Source organism: Copadichromis virginalis, linkage group LG7 (assembly GCF_057382275.1).
Source record: "Copadichromis virginalis isolate Kocher_CV1m ecotype Utaka linkage group LG7, C_Virginalis_male_GT1.1, whole genome shotgun sequence".
NCBI classification, from domain to species: Eukaryota; Metazoa; Chordata; class Actinopteri; order Cichliformes; family Cichlidae; genus Copadichromis; species Copadichromis virginalis.
This window is the reverse complement of record NC_140624.1, coordinates 64,450,898-64,456,897: the sequence shown is the minus strand read 5'-3', so window position 1 is coordinate 64,456,897 and position 6,000 is coordinate 64,450,898.

Sequence of the window (6,000 nt, the reverse complement as noted above, 5' to 3'; positions counted from 1 at the left end):
TCCAAATCAGACTGGAGGCTGAAGGGATAAAAGGAGGCATTGAAGGGTTTTGATTGCACTGAAGGTCATTTTGTGTGAACGGGAGTGCTAACCACCACTTGAAGGAAAGATTTTTATGAATGGTAACAGTTTCTGTCTGAACAGCGTTCTCCAAAGAACAACAGTCAAGCCACAAGTTCTCTGTCTGACAAAACAGCAACACAATTTCTTTGGCTTCTTTTGAGACATTCAAGTCACAAAAAATAGCTGAACGAGGGAATTAGGCCAATCTGTTTTACCTTGTTCACTCACAACTTAAAACATTTGAACAAACTATCATAGACCAAATACAAGGTGTGATCTAACAAGCGCTTTGGTGAAATAAAGATCACTTTCACATCACACCAGTTTAATTAATGTAACGTGAAGTGATATTACATTTTCTATTTGTTTTCCCAAAACATCTAAACATATCCTGGGATTTACAAAAAAACATTCAATCATATTGTGGGTTATGTTTAGCTGGAGAGATTCTAGGTTAGGCACATGTGGAGTCTGAGTGCTGAAAATAGCCCAAGTTTAGTCCAGTCAGTTAAAATAACATGTCTTTGTACCTTGACATTTGAGTTTTTACTCCACATACATAGATCTATGTGTAAATGACATTCCTGTGTCATTGTGTGTGGCTCTGGATGTCTATGTGCAGACCCCAGGACAGTCGGTGCAGAGTTGAAAACATTTTTTCTATAGAAATACAGCTAAAGAGATTGCAATTCTATAGCAACTGCTTTGTAGAGATTGCTCTATTATTATAACCTACAGTTACCTTGTTGTCACCTTTAACACTCTGAGGTCCTCACACGTTGAGAGCAGAGCAGTAGAAAATTGTACATTTAAAGATCAAGCAAAAACAAATACCTGAATCTCAAATATCTGTTGAGATGATCTAAAATGTGATTTTTGAGTCAGTATAATCAGTGCAGCAGGTGTAGAATTCGTGCATGCAATGTTGTTTGGTGCAAGAACCTAAATCAAAATCACCACACAACTGAGCTCTGAGGGCTTTTATAGAATGCTGACAGACTGGACCCAGGTGCTGCCGGTGCCACTGATGGAAAGAAGCCACAACAACTCCCCAGTGCCCACAAACGAGACCTGCCACACCAACAGGCCATAAGGGAGACCAGACTGTGATGTCATCGTAAATGTGATGTAGCATGTGTGTTAAAGGCTTGGACACAAGCTCATTATTTTACTTCAAATATGATGAAACCATTTCTCCATAGACAACCCAACCAGGCATGTGACAGCATGTGTTTTATCTCTTAAGGTCCAAAGAAGGTACTGAAATAAGAGAAAGCACACAGATTGATAAAGATCCTGTAACCGTGCAACAGTTTTTTTCTCATACGTCATTTGCTGTTGATTTGCCCTTTAATAATTTAATGCTCCATTGCTCTCTAAGAACATAATGTGGCACACAGCACTTTCCTGCAATACTTAGCCAGGAACAATTGCGGAGGATGCACATAACAGCATCTATGCATATGGTCTATGTATTGAATTCTCTTCAGTGACAGACCACACATGCTCAACAATTTCTGCACTAGGAAGTGTGTTTGGCCACTGCATTGGAAGACGTGGAGCTGATGCTGTTATGAGAGAGAGCTGGATGATCAACCCATTATTTTATGTTCTGCTGTAACTGAGTCTCATCGACTGTTGTCTAGAAAAAAGGACTCACAAAGCTGAAAAAAGCCATGCAAGTAGCCTTTAAATTGAAGCCATGAAGCTTCTTTGATTTGTGAAGTTTTGCAATCATTTATACTGGAGTGCAATCACCATCAAATTTATGAAATCATCCCTTGACTATTTTTTCTTTTCTTTTTTACTATGTTCATCTAGTAATTTGGCCAGAAATTACAATAGAGTAGGGTCAGGTTAGGATGCATTTTAGCCACCTGCTGAACAGGCATAGTTTCAGAAACTAGAAGGTATTACCTTTCAGATCAGGTTGTTTACATGCACTTAGCTTTCTGCTAGAAGATTTGGATTAGGGTAACATCCATCCATCTGTCCATCCATCTTCTCTCATTGGGACATTTCTGAAAAATCTCCCGTAAAAAGTGTCCAGGAGGCATCCTAGTTAGATTCATCAACTGGATCCTTTTGATGTGGAGGAGTAGCGGGTCTGTAGTACTTCATGAACAATGTAAGGTGTTAAAAATAACATGTTAGTGTAATCACATTACATTTCTTGATTCCCCTCAGAAGATCCTCATTTCTTCTGCTTGTATAGGTGAACTTAATCTTTTGAATCTGATGTTCAGCTCTCCTCTCCAGTACCCCGACACAGAACTCCCAGGAGAGGCTAAGGAATATGATCCTCCCAAAGTTGGAGGGAGGTGACCTGGTGGAAGTCAAGATGTTAAGGTTAGGGTTGGAGCTGCTGCAACAAGATGCCAAAAGGTTCCAGAAAAGCAAAAGGACAAAAATCGAATTGACAAAATGCTTTTAAGTTTTTAGTAGTTTTTTAGTGAAGTTTTGGGGATCAAAATCACATTTCCTCATGAATAATATATATAAGTCAAAAGTACATCTACACCTCCTCCACTTTTTTCAGATAAACTTGATCTTTTCATGGCCTGGAACTTGTTTAGGCTAATGTTTGTACTAAAGTAGGAAAAAATTAATATTTACATATTATCTCCGTCTAGGGAGACAGTCACATCTAACACACACATCTAGAAGGACTTTCCTGCCAGGATCTCAAATGCTAAATTGTGTGTTATAATTTGGAGAATTCAGACAAGCACACTGTAACCTTTCCCTCTGATTTGCTTTTCTTGCTCGCTCCTGACTGGATTTCTTGTTTCTGTTGGCAAGGCATGGGTCACAGTTTTCCACACTGGATAGTGCAGTTCACATGCTTTGCATGGTTCAGAAGATATTTTATATTTCATATTTCTATTTGGTGCAAGGCAAATAGAAATATGAAATAGAAAAAGGTTTTTAGAGTGGTAGGCGGTGTTGCTATTGCATCTTGATGGAAAGCTCCTAGACAAAGTCAGCAACTTAATACTGGCCATAATGAAGTGTATTAAGGTGAGCTGAGGATTTTTCAACAACTTGTATCACATTAAGGCAATTTTTCCAAAGCATAAAAGTAATGTGATACAAATTGCGGTTGTTGGACCTCTGACTGACAGAAATGACCAATTTAAAGTGAGAGAGAAAAAGACAGCTAGCTAGCAAACACTGATTTAAACACTGAATGAACAATAAAGAATGCATTTACAGAATATAGAAGACACTGACAGAAAATATACAATGCTTTATTCACATAGAATCTACCAGAGAGGTCTATAGTTTTTGAACCCTGTAATCACTAACCCCTAAGTTGCAGGGATACTCAGACTCGGGAGCTGGTGAAGACAGCAAAATGGAGAATGATTAATATTTATCACGTCTCCTGTCAGCAGAACTCAAATGCTTTTCACTTGACAGTCGACTGTGCACAAATAATGCATCTGTCCTTCTGCTGGAGGATGGTGATCCAGGTCAGGAGTCCTTATAACTAAATGACAAAATAGCTTGTGTCTCAGCAGCCCATGTGAATGCTCCTTGGTGTATAGTCCTGCCATCAGTTGGATACATTAGCATTGTACTGGAATATTGTAACTACTGTAATGTTGTCCCTAAAGTGGATGGCACTGCAAACACATGAAATTCAACAATGAAAAGCATGTCTATGCTTTTCATTGGCTGCTGTGCATAGCTGTGTAACTCAAACTGCTAAGACATTTTTATCTATCAAACACAAAGAAAGTAAGCTTGATTCTGCTTTATTTCTGTATGGCTGTTTCTATTCTTATGTCACAGTGCACTAAAACAGAAATGGTGCTGCTACTTATTTAGCTCTTTCAGTTGCTAATGTCAACATGCAGGTACTCCCACTTAGAAACAGTGAAAAAAAAAGAAGAAGCAGGGAGCACTGTCTTTGTCTTTCCTCATTTCATCTGAATTCCTTTGAGAGGCAGCCCTTTCAGCTTATGTTGAGCAGGAAAAAAAACACACTCCGCCCATTGGACATACCCCTGTTCTTCTAATGCAGCCTTTCAAATTTTTATCAACACAGTTGCCGCTGTGAGAAATTCTAGTGTCTTTCTTTTCTTCAGAGAAGTGTAGACTGTTGTAACTTATAGTGGGGGTTTTAATGCAGACTGGGATGGGAGAAGAAAGTTTTTGAAAGTCATCTATTAACAATGCACACAATTATGAGCACTGATGCAGCCATTTCATTCCATTAATGACCTGCACAATCTACTGAGGGCAGTGCAAAATAATGGGTCAAAAACGTGGAGCGAGTCATCTACCAGCTACAATAATGCTGTATGAGCAGAGTTGTTTTTGTGCATATGTTTCTCTCTTTAGATCAAGAAGAGAGAGCTGAAGATATGTTCTGATGAGAGGTAGGGGTTTGGTGCTGGGTCGTAGAAACTGGAGAAAGCCATTCTCTGGATAAATCTGATAGGTGAGGTGGAGTGCATGATTCCAGAGAACAGCTGGGTTATTATAAACAAGTGTGCTGTATCTAAATGCTGATCGGTGTAACTGACGGGTAAGTGAAACGCACAGTGTGACACATGCAGAGAGGATGACCCAATGTTCTGTTTTAGTGTTGAATATTTGTGCATTTTGCAGTAAAGTGAATACCACAGAACAAAGTAAATCACACCTGGATGATTCATTTAAGCACTCATCTCCAAACTCTGTCCTCAGCTCCTGTTAATATACATCCGTTAAGACAAGCTGAAAAAAAATTATTCCTGGAATTAACAACCTTCATCTCCAACACCAGGACACAAATGGGAAAACGACATATTTCTCCTCATAACTAAATCGGAATGAAGAAAATGTGAAGACATAATAAAACCTTTCAGCTACTGAACAAAGTACAATAATATCACAGACTTTGAATATAACAAAGTCTGAAAGTCTGTGACCTTCAAAAATATTGGCAGGTTAGGTTTTTGTGACATATATATCCTGTTTCTAGGACCTGAAAGGGTTAACACAAAATAAAGTGCTCCATCTCTGGTTTTCCAAGAAGAGCTTTAAACTGCTGTTAAATTATTAGTTTCTAAAATAAAAGATTTATTTTTTCCCCTGACAGAAACATACAATTTCACATTAATTGATGATTATTGTTATTTTATTTTTATAGCTGGTTGAAGTGATCCATCTTAAAAGTGTCTGTTTGCATTACAGAAACAACAGGGAACTGATTAACCTGCTAGCACCCTCCTGTCCTCTGTGACATACAGGTTAAGGTGATGACTATGAACAATGACATATCCAGTTCAAATGGGGACCTCTGTTGATTCTCTCTCCCTTATTACTTGTCTCCTTTCTACTGTAGCTATTTAATAAAAGAACCCAGAGAAAACCTGTTCCTGGAAAGTACTTTTATCTACATTTGTTTAGCCAGTCACATTATGAGGGAAACATAATTGCTGCAAAGGTTACATTATGCTTTATGCTGGGAACTTGAGTCCATGTGTGGTTAGAAATAGCCAATAAAAGCACTTTGGGTTAAGTTAGCAAATAATAGCAGTTTTAGCTAAATGCCTCTTTCCCCCATCAATTTTAAAACCACGATCTATCCCTTATCTTACACAAAGTGCCCTGAGGACCTATCCCATTAAAATGGTAATAGCAGTTACAGAGTTACATTTCATAGCCAATTGGTTGATCTGTGAAATATATCCAAATATTTCTGGGAATGAACACAAAATAATCAGATATCTTAGTTAATCTAATTTTTGCTGTCCAGAATGCTTCTGTGTCACAGTATGTTTGGTGGAGGACTCAATTGCAGGACTCAGAACTAGTGAAAAAGTGGACGGTTTATTTACAGTGTAGCACCAGGTAAAGATATATACATAGTGTAATGGGAGAACACGGGGGTCCAGGGAATCCAAGGGTGGGGCGGGTGGTCCAGGGCAGGCACATGCTCAC